At 33.3% G+C, this 15,878-nt stretch overlaps 1 protein-coding gene across 4 annotated transcripts in view; it reads left to right on the top strand.

Annotated features, from left to right (window-relative positions):
• Positions 1-12,293: 12,293 nt before the first annotated feature.
• The window catches only part of LOC139480921 (putative ammonium transporter 1), a 130,946-nt gene continuing 127,361 nt past the window's right edge, over positions 12,294-15,878 (top strand). For 2 of the 4 annotated variants that reach the window (XM_071263880.1, XM_071263879.1), the window contains exon 1: positions 12,344-12,433. The gene's annotated coding sequence lies outside the window, so the exon portion shown is untranslated. Of the gene's footprint in view, positions 12,434-15,878 lie in introns of all 4 variants that reach the window. The other 2 variants (XM_071263878.1, XM_071263877.1) reach the window with 2 other exon arrangements.

The following is a 15,878-nucleotide window of genomic DNA, read 5'->3' as shown; positions in this document are numbered from 1 at the left end:
AAGTTTGTCGCCAGCAGGTAATATATGTTTATGTGGTCTTTCTGGTAAATCTTTAAAAGAGAATCGGTTCTCTGGTGTCAGGTTGTAACTTGTTGTTTATGTGGCAGTAAATGGATCACATGGTTCTGTGGGAACCATTGATATACTATGGTATAATTTACCTATATAGGATTTTAGATCTTACAAACATAATTAGAAACAGATGAATCTAATATTAGCTTCCAATATCAATACACCAAAAGCTCAGTGGCGGCTGATCCAGGTGTTGGGTTCCGGGGGTTGGAACCCTTTTTTACGATCATTTTTATTTGAATGGGAACAAACATTTGAACCCTCCCCCTCCCCCCCCCCCACAGTTCTCCTGGGTTGGAACACCCTTGTAATAAAATGTTTCGCTGAGCGCAGCCTGATACAACCGCAGAGGTTAAACTCTGAAAAGTTGCGGCAAATTTGGACTCAATATTCAAGCTTGATTCTGTCTGAATTTGAATTGTGATCAAATTTTTGACATATATATATAGTATAGGTTTCTGACACAAAATAAATGTCAAGATCTTTGCGAATCCCCCTTGGAGCAATTACCCCCACACTCAAACCCAGCCTTCCCTTTGTAGAATGGGACATTGTAGTACAATTTCACAGAGATCCATATTCTTAAATACGAGTTATTGTCTTGAAACTAGAAAAAATGCTTGGTTTTGGCCCTTTTTTGGCCCCTAATTCCCGCATAAATTGGGCAATTACCCCCAAACTCAATCCCAGCCTTTCTTTTGTGATATGAAACCTTGTGGTACAATGTAAGAGAGATTCATACACTTACACACAAGTTATTGTCCAGAAACTACAAAAATGATACCTAAACTTTTGGCACTATAACCCCCAATATGAATCCAAACCTTCTACTTGTGGTATACACCTTATCGCTAATCCCGGCTGACCCGGCCGCTTGAACTTTTGACGTCAACAACAATCACTTTTCCATTGTGGCGTCGGATTTTTTGTTTTATGACGTCAACATTTTACGGGAACCTGTGTGATATCTAGCAATGGCGGACAAATAGCGATAAGGTGTCAATTCAGAGCAATTGAAATACTTATACATAAGTTAATATCCTGAAAGTAGAAAAATTCCCCCTTAGGGCCCCTAATTTCAAAACTGTTGGGACCATCATCCCCAAAATTAATCCCAACCTTCCTAATTTGTCACTGGGGTATATGTGATCTTCGTAACTGCAGTTACGTATATCAAAAGATGGCGGACGAAGTTTCTGGTCAATATTTCTTTCAAAATGTCAATTCTGTAATAATTCAGTATTATACTTCGGTATTTAGTGTGTTATTTGAAGTATTACTAAGTTTGAAACTGAAATACAAAGCATCTTTTCATAGTTCAACCGCTAAATGGAGAAATCATCATTTCAAAAAATCGCGAAGATAAGGGCAACTGTGTAGACTGATATCCGTAGCTGTAATAAACGTTGAGTGAAGGACATCCGTAACTGTTGAGTTACATTGTTTCTGCTTCATTCATTATACTCGATTTAATAGTAAGGATCATCATTTTTTTTCCGAAATAAAACTCATAAATTCCCTCAAGTACCCTCCCACGTTCACTTTGTTTGTGTAAACTATTTTTATTTGTATTCGCCTGTTGAGTTAAGCCTTTTCAACTGATTTTTTAGTCTGCTCTTATGTTGTACTGTAACACCACTGACCCAGGTTAGGGGGAGTTGAACGCCACCTTACATGTTTAACATCGCTACATTCTGTATTTGCCTAGGCCTGACCCATGTCACGGGAGCCTGCAGTTCAGTGATGGTCGTGAGTTGCTGTGTTACATATTTGCTTTTTTTTTTTGACATAAGACATAAGTTGACTTGTTCGAATTGTGTTACATTTGTATTTTCGGGGCCTTTAATAGCAGACTATGCAGTATTGGTCTATTCAAAGGTTTTGTTAGTTTTTTAGGTGAATGCTGACACCTTTGTGCTTTATAAAGAATATTTCCATAAAAATATGGATGTGAAATACCTGAACGTATAAGAAGTCTGCATGTTGAGCTATATTTACGAATGATGTCCTTATATCGATGATAAAATTTAGTAAATGTTTTGACTAGTTTGTGATATCGAAAACCCTGGTGTAATAATTTTTCAGTAATACATAAATTTCTCTCGTTAAAATCTAAAACATTGTTACATACACCCGAGCGAATCGTACAAGTTGAGATATATAAACACCGTTAGATGGTGACAAGGGAACGTCACCATCTAAAAATGGATAATTAACGATAGGAAATGAAAAATCATCTCTTTTATCATAAATTTTAGTATTCAGCTTTCTGTTAGTGATATGGATATCAAGATCGAGGAAAGGACAGTGGTCATTGTTAGTATTAGCTTTATTTAAAGTAAGTTCAGCAGGATAAATTTCTTTAATATACATACTGAAGTCGTCATTATTGAGAGCCAAAATATCATCCAAATATCTAAAAGTATTATTAAATTTGTTTATCAGATGTTGTTTCGATGGGTCTTTGCTTATTTTGTCATAAATTGTAACTCATAGCAATACAAACACAGGTCCGCAATAAGTGGTGCACAGTTAGTCCCCATTGGAATTCTGCATAATAATACATGTCTATGATATTTGTAAGTCATTCAATTTCTACAACAATAGACACAAGTAAAATAAGAGACAAATGAGTCAACTATCCACCAGTGACTAAAAAACAACTTTAAAGGGAAATTCCGCGATTTTTTACTTATCATCTAATTATGTTCATCTTAACATAAAAAACACATTTGCAAAGTTTTAAATTTATATTCCTTCTAATAACGGAGAAAATCAAGTATTTGTAACTTTTTTGGTTGAATTCTCGAGTGGGTCGTGACGTATTAGCCCGATTTATTGAATTCTGGGAAAAAATAAAATCTGTTTAACTCTTATAGCTTATCGACAATATACGTAATTAAAAGCGCACAGCTGACGAATGGTCGTAGTTATTAACCACAATATAATAATGAACGAAAATGAATATGCATATACCGTTTTGTATTCATTGAATTAAACTCCTATAAAATTATATGTGTCTGTCTCTAGTAAATGTTTTTGAATAAATTTAATTAATTATTGTTGAGATTTTATTCATAAAATATTTATTGAACATTTTTACTATTTACTTGTCTATTTACCGTTATTGTTTTGATAATCATTTCAATGCAACTAATGTGTGAGCAGAGTGTGTATATTATTTTGTAAAGGTCACTGTATATTTCTCGGCTTGAGGTCAATTCGTTTACCTTGTAGCTATTTAGCCGCAGGTGTGAGTTCAAGCGTACACAGGTATAAATGTTGTTATTTGGAAAGGATATACAGAAAGGATTAGAACGAGTATGATGTCACGATGTTAATACACTAAGATTTAATACACGATGAGAATAAAGATTCAATAATTAAATTGCGTAAATTAATTGAAAATAAAATTCAGATTCGTAAATCCGAAAATGTATAAAAATAAAAGGAAACAATTTTTGATTACTTTCTTAGCGGCAATTGGCGTAAAGATTCAAATATGATGTAAAAAATAGTAGTTTTAATCTTTAATAAAAACTAAATGCAATATTACCCAATTTGATATACCATTGTACATCTGTTTGATATCATTGACTTTACCGGAATTTCTTAACTTGTATTCAAATCTGGCTGTGTTTAAATGCTAATAAAACTATTGCAATTTTAAAGTTTTTAATTGACAAAAAAATACAACATACATGATTTTTTTTTAGTTTCTTTTAAACATTTTATTCTTACATAATTAAATTCATTTGACAATCATTTACACGAACTTTTTGTGAAAAAAATACCAATTATCTAAGCTAAGGCAGTATTTTTTTTTTAAGGATTTTTGAGGATTTTTTTTTAATTCTATGATAATAGTTGTGCAATGTTGAACATGATAGCCGTCATTAATCCAAATAAGTAATACAGTAGTTGTAATAAAAGTTATATTTTAGTCATGCATAACTGATATTGACGAATTTAGAATAGTTCGTCCATACATCGTTGTTCTTGAAACAATCATTATTAGTATACATGTAAGTTTCCTGACGTATAAGAGCCATCGAGGAAAGCAGACTAGTAGCGTTTCGTTCGTTTGTTTGTTGGGGAAAGGAGAGGAAATGCAACCGCTTGTACAGATAAACAACAGAATTACCATACAAGCATTTATAGCCAACACAATCAGAAACAGTTCCCATCGTTAGACGGGGAATATGAAGGCTTTCAAGAATGAACAAGTGACATGTCTAACTCGAACAGTTAGAAAACGGACTATCGACATCGACCGCTTGTTCTTGATATTTGAAATTGTATGCATATATACGTATACGTTTATGATAGTGATGAGTTTTTGTGTCTGACAAAAACTAAATTCCTTCATGGTTATATCTTGCCATACGTTTATATTGGTTTGTAAGGTTATTACTCAAAATCGTTATTTGAAAATCCTGTTTGTGAGATGTATATTCATTTCAATACAGAAATTTCGTCTATATATTTCACAAGTGTAGAACACGGAGAAGCTCTGAAGGTCCATTAATCCCATTTTGTTTGGCTGTGAAACATCGATGTTGACAGCAATATCAAAGAATAAGATGATGATGGTAGGAAGAACTATGGGCGTCATGTGGCAAATATTACATGCATATCGGACAATGAGTTGTCAATCTGTATGAAAAGATTTCCAATACAACCATATTATTGAGAAGGAATGTTTACATGCTATACTCTCGTACTAGTATTACAGGGTTCTTGTGGCGTTCACCTTAGACACACATCTTTTTAACGATGTTTAAAAAAAAGACAGAACCAATTTAATGTCATATTTCTCTATTTTTTTTTAAATATAACTAAAAGTCTTTCATCTGACAAGAATACCCCTATTTAGCGGACAAGTAATTTATTCTTTTTTCTGTTATTGAATACCAAGAAGAAAAAAAAAATCCCGAAATTAATTTGAAACTTTGATACTCAAAAGTTTCCCAGCAAAATATTCACATCCCTTCGGGATAATTAGTGTTCGTCCAGTGGCATATATAACAATTGTGATGACGAATTTCTTCCTTTGTTCGAGAACAATCTTATTGAAATATAAATCTGTGATTTTACTATGTCCACAACTTCAATGAACCAAAGCAAAAGTTATACATCGATCTGTATTTAAATCAAATTGGTTCTCTTCTTCTTCTGGTATACAATAGTCTATCGACATTCGATGATTACATACTGTTGGCATACGTGGACTAGTCTATTTACAACACTTTTACCCCTATTTATTCAAAATATATGTTTTTTTCTTATGTTCAATGTATACATGTATATATTTTAAATTGCGCTATAGTTCCGTAACTTTCTATCCAGTCGTATAAACGAATCGTCGGCAAGTGCGTACATTTTTTTAAATAAATATTTCTGGTATGTTCCAATCTGTCCTTCACTATATATTACATTTTCCCAAATTCACCCTTGGAAAAAATATTTAAATAGATTTTAATTTCATCAAATCTTATTTTTTGGGTATTATTTATATTTTTATGAATAATATTCTTTACACCAGAAATGTTATTTATAAACAAGCGTATGAGTTTGGTAATGACAAGTAAGACAGAGTTGTATATTATACATCTGATAGTTCAAAATGGAAAGTTAAATGTTATCAGCCGTGTACACTGATCAATACCTGCAGAAGTGAAACGATGCGTGAACTTGCAAGCCCGACAGGAAATCGCTTGAATACCTGGACGTGTCACCTCACACCCCTCACAATACCTTTGAAAGTAATACATTTAGCCATGCTGGTGATCAGAAGAGGGAAGATAAAAATTTATTTGAAAACAGTTTATTACTTTAAAGAATTATGAACAAATTAGATTTTCGAAAACAATTTTCACGGAACACTTATTTATGATTTGAACTTTGACTTTTCACCTAATTCCAATATCAAGTTTAAAAACAACAGACCATGGTTAGTTAGTCGGATAAAACAACCGTACGATTGACAAGATATCGACACGCAATTACGACTACATCGGTTACTGTAGTTTTGTTTCTTTGTGGTTTATAGACATATCGTTTCATTAATCGGGAAAGAAGGACAAAATGGCGGAACGCAGAGAATTAATACTCTAAATTTAAAATCGATGGTGATCGCTTATCTAGCGGAATAAAACTTTAATATCTATGAATTTGAGCATTTTTATACAGAATGAACATTATATCAATTTTTGATTTTTTTGCGAAGTTTCCCTTTAAAGATAACCAAACAAAACTCAGACCTATATAATCAGTTACCTTACCTTTTATAATGCAGCAGTGTACATTCTATATCTCAAGAAAAAAAATATATGAACTTTCTTATTATGAGAAGTTTTGTGTAAAGTCTTTCTTATTTGCTTAGTTAATACTTATATGGTTTATAACATGAATATTAGTACGTTTCCATGGTTACGATGCAAAATTTGTTTCGAATTTTTAGGCAGCAATTTTTCATTGTTTTTTCACTGTTGAGAAAATTCACGAATTTATCTAACAATTGTGCATGTAAATTTATATAGATCGTTTAAATTTGGCAAACCATTCAATAAACGCTAATACCAGGAATTTTGTAAACATGGACAATACTTTCGGTATCATGAATTCGGTTAATTTCGATGCATACACAACATTTTCACAAAAAAGACTAATCAAATTTTCAATAATTCAATAAAGTTTCGAGTTTTCCCAGAAGACAACCGACATTCAATGATCCATAGGCAAAGAGAGGCGAGATTCTAGTGCTGAAAGTGAATTTTATTACTTACTACATCAAATGTTAATACCTGAAAATGTATACATGTGTTTTAGTGAAACTGGTTGACTAAAAAAGGATATAACAGACTAGTAAAAACATATATTGTAAGTCACACATGTATCGTTTGTGAGTTTATCAATAGTTATAAATTGCTCAGAATTGTGCTGCCGAATTTTTACTTCTAAGAGAGCAATGGATAATTCTCAATAATGAGACGGTTATTTGAAAGCACCTAAAACTATACCTTTCTTATTCAACTTACACCATTCGGTAAAATTGTCTTAAAACAAAAGAAATTGATGATGAGGGTTCCTGTCTTAAATGAACCATTTTAACTATCGTCAAGTACAAGATAAAATCACTGATGAAGTTTAAGAAAAAGATTAAGTATTTGATTGCAAAGGGGATATGCAGGACACCGACAGATTTTTTAGACTGTTAAATCTCCCAATTTTCCCTTTATTCAAAATTGTACGGATTTTAATACGATCCACTTTTACTAAGTATAGAATATTCCTCCATATTTTAAAATAATCAGTGATTTTTAAACAAACGCCAGCGTAAATTCACAGGCTATTATTGTAGGTACAACATTTAATAAGAAATATTAAGTAAGAAATAGAACAAAAGCTAATACATTTCTTACTGTTCTTCATCTTGAAAGTCTTCGTTAGGTTTTAGTTAATAACCCAGAAGTACTCGACACCAATGGTTAGACAGCTAATTATGTGTTTGAGCAAAAGTAGTTTTTGTGGCAAATGGTTATTTAAAAAAACGGTATTTGTAAAGAAAACAAAAACAAGAATGTGTCCAAAGTACACGGATGCCCCACTCCCACTATCATTTTCCATGTTCAATGGACCGTGAAATTGGATAAAAAATATAATTAGGCATTAAAATTAGAAAGATAATATCATAGGGAACATTTGTACTAAGTTTCAAGTTGATTGGACTTCAACTTCATCAAAAACCACCTTGACCAAAAACTTTAACCTGAAACATGCACTTTCATTTTCTATGTTCAGTGGACCGTGAAATTGGGGTCAAAAGTTTAATTTGGCTTTAAAATTAGAAAGATCATATCATAAGGAACATGTGTACTAAGTTTCAAGTTGATTGGACTTCAACTTCATCAAAAACTACCTTGACCAAAAACTTTAACCTGAAGCGGGACAGACGGACGAACGAACGAACGGACGAACGAACAGACGGACGGACGAACGAACGAACGGACGCACAGACCAGAAAACATAATGCCCCTCTACTATCGTAGGTGGGGCATAAAAATATAATACACAAAACTCTTTAAAAGCCTCTATGAATATGCAACAAATATTTATTTGAAAATATGTTACTATATACTATCAGAAAAATACTGAACTCCAAGGTTTAGAAAAAAATGAAATATAACAAAAAGGTCAAAATTAAACGTTATCAACTAATGATACGAGTGAAAACAACTGCTTAGTACGGACATTTAAAGAAAAATAAGACTAGTCTAGTCCTTGTTAGCATCAGATAAGAGTATGTTGTAAACCCATCATATTGGTTAACCCTTCCCTGGCTCGCCCATTCTGTCAATGTGAACCGATATTTACACTTTGTCCTGTCTAACCTTGTAGATACAAATCATCACTGCATTATAATTCTCATTCCGGCGGACAACATAAGGAATTAAATAGATAGAAAAGCCAACCAAGCTTTCTCCTCTCCAGTCGGTAAATTGAATGATATGCAGCCACTGACTATGGCAAATATTGATCCACAAAGCCGATGACATTAATTACATAGAAACTGTTAGAGATATAAAATCAGCTTTCCTATAAAATAACAGTAGATTAATACTATTGTCTCTTAATTCTAGGAAATACAATAAACGTATCCTAATTTATGTAGATAAATTGTTTGTCAACGCGTTCCTAATGACTCGGAAGTTAGTTTCCATGGCAACGAAGAGTATCTTATTTACCGGATTTTATAAAATGGGTGCAAAGGAAATACATGATTCAATGGAAATTCTAAAGAATTAATGGATGCATTAAGTTTTGTTGTTGGAATCAAACTATTGATGCCTGTAAAGATTGGATTGCATTTGTTCTGGTAAGTACTGTATTTAGGTACGCATGGAGTACATATTTGATAGTTTGTCAAGAAAGTTTGGAAAAAGGGAGCCCTTTTTGCATATGCAGTATCATTAACGAATGTATACGTTTTATTTGAATAAGCATTTTCTGAAGATGTATACATGTGAATTTTACTGTCATTACCAACAGCGCGGTAACGGAAGTCTCCTTTTGGTGTCATGCTCTCACAATTCATTGGACAAGCAGACCAATTTTGATTAATTGGACCGTTTTGAAATAGTGACAAACCCACAAACTTCTCTAGATTATTTTAATTTTATAACGTCGATGAACAAATAAAAACGATACTTCCATGATGGGAAATTATATTAGAACTTATTTGTTGCATGTAACATTTCTATACCAGATATAAAAAATAGAAAAAAAATGTTTCAATACTTACTTTACCCAAGGGTTGAATAGGTTAACGACATTTGGTAATCCCTTGTTATTTTTCCGGTCTGTAACAAAACGCTTTACAAAGAGGGGCATATCTGGGTGCATGACAGAATGAGTCCGTTTAAACCAATGACTCGTGTATGTGCGTATCGTGAGAGAATGTGATGAGCGCTGTAAGATCATGATAATCATAGTGAGGTCACAGGGAAAGCGTGATGAGACCGTGGTATAATCGTAGCAGGATCGTTGTAGAAGTGTAATGAGGACGGAGTAGCATCGTGAAAACAACGAAAATATACATTTCCATCCCGCTTATATCGCAAAGTAATTTAAGATCGCGGTGAGCGTGGTGCGATCGTGGTCTAGTAAGTGGGACCTAAAAGCGACATAGTTAATGAAAACTGGGGAAAAGAAAATAATAACAAGAAAAGAAAAAAAATTAAGCAAATGGTACCTTATAATCTACTCTATCAATTGTGACCGTAGTTTCCAGTTTTCACGAACAAACAAAAAAGTTTTAATATCAAAGTTCTTGAACATGTTTGAATAAGTAATAAACATTTTGACATATTAGGCCAAGAACAATAATATGTAGTCAAAAATCTTAGACGCAAATGCCTATATGCTGGACAAATCATTACACAATGATAGTCATTTTCAATGGTTTTCATATTGCAACATTGGCATAGTATTTCATTGCGCGGCACATTGTTATGTCTACCAATTTCAAGGTTGAGTTTAAGTGAACCACATCTAAGCAGTGTTAATAGTCTAGCATTGACATTAAGCAGTAAATATTTTTCCAAACAACAGTCAATTTTAAACACTTTCAAAATATTCTCTTTTTTCACAATCCAACATACTAGAACGATAGCTTTGTATAAACTGATCACAGAGGTGTAGTTTCAAAACATCGTATGAAAAAAAATACATTTTCTTGGTTATACCATAAAAATTATAACCAAGATCATGTACCAAGGTTCGAACATTTGATGCCCAGTTTGTTCTACCATTCTCAGCATCAACTGACATTTTATATACATCAAATACAATAGGAGGTTTCATGGTAACCATTTTTCTACATTTTTTTAGTATTCTTTGTTTTCTAATAATATGCATTGGCAAATGACCTAGTTCGCCGATAACAGAACATATAGGTGAATTTTTACCAACTTTAAGAACAAATCTTCAAAATTCATTATGAACCTGTTCAATGACCTTTGCATGATGAAACCCCCATTTCTCAAAACCACAGTTCAAGATCGACCCAACAAGACTATCGAACATTTCTCATTTCTGTTGAGTTGATATATACAACATCGTAAATGAATTACGATTTAACGTAGAAGTACATCTGTCTGCACGTTTTACCGGTTTCTTTATCTTACTTGCCTGAGAATTTTCTGTAACCAAGTGAAAAATTTATAAAAATCGCCTAAATCCATAACTATGACTGAAAAATGAATAAAATTCATGGAGAAAAAATCATCTGCCTACGACATTTTTTTTATATTTTGTAAATAAAGCTATATCAATAGTTACCAAAACTAAAAGAAATAGATATTCTCCTGTGTAACAGCCCTTTATAAGGTAAATCCTTGAACTTTTTGAAATTTGTTTCTTTTCTAATATCATAACATGATTAGACCTTTCATGTAACAGAATATGAAAATGATCTTGTATAAACCTTGGTTCTAGCTGACTTTGAATGGATTTATCCGAGACTTGATTTAAGTTATATTTCATGTGTTATTTGTATCTTTGTATACTCTATATTAATAAATGCAGGCTATAAGTTGTGTATTGACATTATTAATCCTACTCAGGGTTTCCTTTTGGTAAAAAAAAAAGTTGTTGTTTTCGAAACTGCATATTTGTCCTGAACATGCATGCCATATTTGTCCTGAACATGCATGCCATATTTGTCCTGAACATGCATGCCATATTTGTCCTGAACATACATGCCATATTTGTCCTGAACATACATGCCATATTTGTCCTGAACATACAGCCATATTTGTCCTGAACATACATGCCATATTTGTCCTGAACATGCATGCCATGTTTGTCCTGAACATACAGCCATATTTGTCCTGAACATACATGCCATATTTGTCCTGAACATGCATGCCATATTTGTCCTGAACATACATGCCATATTTGTCCTGAACATACATGCCATATTTGTCCTGAACATACAGCCATATTTGTCCTGAACATACATGCCATATTTGTCCTGAACATGCATGCCATGTTTGTCCTGAACATACAGCCATATTTGTCCTGAACATACATGCCATATTTGTCCTGAACATACATGCCATATTTGTCCTGAACATACATGCCATATTTGTCCTGAACATACAGCCATATTTGTCCTGAACATGCATGCCATATTTGTCCTGAACATGCATGCCATATTTGTCCTGAACATACAGCCATATTTGTCCTGAACATGCATGCCATATTTGTCCTGAACATGCATGCCATATTTGTAACTGAACATGCATGCCATATTTGTCCTGAACATACAGCCATATTTGTCCTGAACATGCATGCCATATTTGTCCTGAACATGCATGCCATATTTGTCCTGAACATACAGCCATATTTGTCCTGAACATGCATGCCATATTTGTCCTGAACATGCATGCCATATTTGTAACTGAACGTGCATGCCATATTTGTCTTGAACATACATGCCATATTTGTAACTGAACATGCATGCCATATTTGTCCTGAACATGCATGCCATATTTGTAACTGAAAATGCATGCCATATTTGTCCTGAACATGCATGCCATATTTGTAACTGAACATGCATGCCATATTTGTAACTGAACGTTTAACAACAACCTGCAATCAATCAATCAATTAACTAAAATTGTATACATAAACACTAAACTTCAGCTTAAGTCTACCAAGTGTTTCGAATCTCTACACGAATCAATCCGGTTATGTATGTATTTATAAGCCGGAAGTGAAAGTTCAATTTTAGGATGACAGTCAATGTTTAATTTCCGCATGTTCTTCATCATATATATATATAAACAACAAAAAAGTAAGTACAAGTTTATAATTTTTCTTATACTCGTTACTATTATTTGTTTCAGCGCATTTACACTAGTATTATTTTATTTCAATCTGTCACTTTCAACACGTATTTTTTTTTTAAATGAAAACAACAGTTAATCTAAAACTTTGAGTTTTTGTCATGCCCATATAGGGATTACGTGTCATCAACTAATTCGCATTTACTATCCTTTCTTTCCCGGTATTCATTGATATACTTACACATGTAGTTGTTTCATGACAAAGCGTTCAGTGTTGATATTCATAATTTAATGGAAATGTTAGTGTTATTGAAGATACATGCGTGTATGAATATTTTTAGACGGATGGTTGAACCCTCATAACTTACGTAGACTTAAAGTTGCCAATATTATGCCCACAGAAGAATTTGAACTGCACTATTAAAGGCACATAAAAGCTACACTAACACATGAATTCACGTGAAACTCACTGAATCATGCGTAAATAGGAATTCCTAAGCATGTGGAAGCTTGCATTAAATTGTAGTCGTAGTGAATAATATCTTTTATAAATTCATAAAAATGTTGGCAACAATCTGCCTTTGGGAAAGGCCTGAACAAGATTGGGGTATAGCCCAATACATCTCAATTTTAAGTGGGGCTTATTTCAACAGCAGGGTTTTGATGCCTTTTAAATTTTACACGATATGTAGAGAAAATGTGCAATGCCTTAAAGTATCGTTCGAAATCATATCAGTTTAAGGGAATATCGAATAAAATTGAGAATGGAAATGGGGAATGTGTCAAAGAGACAACAACCCGCCCAAATAAAAAACAACAGCAGAGGGTCACCAACAGGTCTTCAATGTAGCGAGAAATTCCCGCACCCGGAGGCGTCCTTCAGCTGGCCCCTAAACAAATATATACTAGTCCAGTGATAATGAACGCCATACTAATTTCCAAATTGTACACAAGAAACTAAAATTAAAATAATACAAGACTAACAAAGGCCAGAGGCTCCTGACTTGGGACAGGCGCAAAAATGCGGCGGGGTTAAACATGTTTGTGAGATCTCAACCCTCCCCCTATACCTCTAACCAATGTAGTAAAGTAAACGCATAACAATACGCACATTAAAATTCAGTTCAAGAGAAATCCGAGTCTGATGTCAGAAGATGTAACCAAAGAAAATAAACAAAATGACAATAATACATAAATAACAACAGACTACTAGCAGTTAACTGACATGCCAGCTCCAGACTTCAACTAAACTGACTGAAAGATTATGATTTCATCATATGAACATCAGGCACAATCCTTCCCGTTAGGGGTTTAGTATCATACCATCATAACATATATGAGAAGAACATAACCCGTGTCATGCCAACAACTGTTTTTAGAATAAATGTGTTTAGTTCCGATGCAAAGACCTTATCAATGACTCAATATTAACGCCAAAATATGCAATCTTTAATGACTTGACAACAGTATCGTAATTATATCCCTTCTTAATAAGTCTATTCAAAGGTTTTGTAAGTTTCTGAGGTGAATACTGACACCTTTGTGCTTTATAAAGAATATTACCATAAAAAATTGGATGTGAAATACCTGAACGTATTAAAAGTCTGCATGTTGAGCTATATTTACGAATAATGTCTTTATACCGATGATAAAATTTAGTAAATGTTTTGACTAGTTTGTGATATCGAAAACCCTGGTGTAATAATTTTTCAGTAATACATAAATTTCTCTCGTTAAAATCTAAAACATTGTTACATACACGAGCGAATCGTACAAGTTGCATGGCTATTGAATCTTTAATTTCAAATGTCGGTTTTTTTTCTGAGGAATTGACGTTTTAAAGGCCAAAGACTACATATATATTCATTTGCTATTTAACAGACTACTAGCATTATATATATATATTGTTTGTACATAAATAAGGCCGTAATTTATCTCGTTTGAAGTGTTTTCCATTTGACATTTCGGGATTTGATTTATCGCTATGCGGTATGAGATTTGCTCATTGAAGATCATTGAAGAAGGCCGCATATATAGTTGCTAACCTTCTTCGTCAGTTGGTCTCTGGTTTGAGAGTATTCTAATTGGCAATCCCACCACATCTTCTTATTCTTATATTACTGGATATTCTTTATAAATATCTTATATGCAAGGTTCTAATCTGCATATATATACTAGTCAATTTTACATAAAATTTATACCCAATGATTTATAAATATCGTCAATTTTAATTATACTTAAGAGCAACAACCTTCACATAAGATTTTACTATAACCTTTTTTTTTTTATCTTTATATCAGTGCTATTTAAAATATTAGAAATGGGAATATATCCGGACGTCCGGATTTCCGTGTAACTATTTCAAATAGTTAAGTATATGATATATGTATCCCTTCCCAGCTCCATCAAGATCAGTACATTCATGTAACTTTCTTTCTACTCTTTGTATATTAAATGACATGTAGAAACTCTTATTTTTTATGTAGATTCCGCAGCTCAATTCCAGTTATGTTTGTTGTAAACTATTTTGCCGCTTTAACTTAAACCTTGGTTGAGCTAATTGTAAACAAATGATCGCACTGCATATTCGTAACTCATCAATAACAAACCATAGGGTTGCCTTGGTTACATAACTATGGTCACATGGACTTATCCCGTTACCATCGTAAAACCTTTGCTATACTCGGGTGTCCGTTTAGGTTTGCGGGACATGTAAATTCGCAGCCACGTCAAGTCGGAATGTGGATGCTAAACTATATGCCTCAAAGGGATAGTTCCATAATATGAACCCATTGAAGAATCGCTACATCAACTATTTAGGTGTCTATAGATGGCCTATTGCATGGCAACATTTCTACCCTTTTCAATCATAACCACATTTCCCAGTGAAAACTTCCAGCCCTTCATCCTGGTCGAACTACCATGCAGAACATACATACTGTCTCAATGATTAATTTTGTTCTTGTCTTAGACCTGTATAACATGATTTTTCTTGACGTTAATTAAGCAAACACCATTCCAACAACTCGTAACCTGATTTCAACAGACATGTGATATTTCAAAACATGGACCCAGAGAGTCTCTGCTCAATTTATGCATCAAAACGACGCGTAGAAACGATTACTAGTAACTAATGTCTGATTTACAATAAAACAACTGCATTTCATAAATATTTATTTTATTAAGTAATTTTAAGAAAACCTCGCGAAACATATTTTTGTCATTTATAAACAGGTGTAGCCACGACTTACCTTCTTATGCATTGGCATATAGTTTTGGCGGGAATAAAACAAACTGTCAATGTTGTGTAATACTTTTCTGATAGTCGAAACAAGAGGCTGTCACAACGACAGCAAACCGGATTTATTAACATTTATTTGTGTCCTGGCAATATCACAAGAAACATAACTGATGAACGGTGAAAGTGAAAATCGTCAATATCAAATTTGACCT

This window comes from Mytilus edulis, chromosome 7, assembly GCF_963676685.1.
Source record: "Mytilus edulis chromosome 7, xbMytEdul2.2, whole genome shotgun sequence".
In the NCBI taxonomy this organism is placed as follows: Eukaryota; Metazoa; Mollusca; class Bivalvia; order Mytilida; family Mytilidae; genus Mytilus; species Mytilus edulis.
The sequence above is the reverse complement of the archived record's forward strand: the minus strand, read 5'-3'. Positions and strand labels throughout refer to the sequence as shown.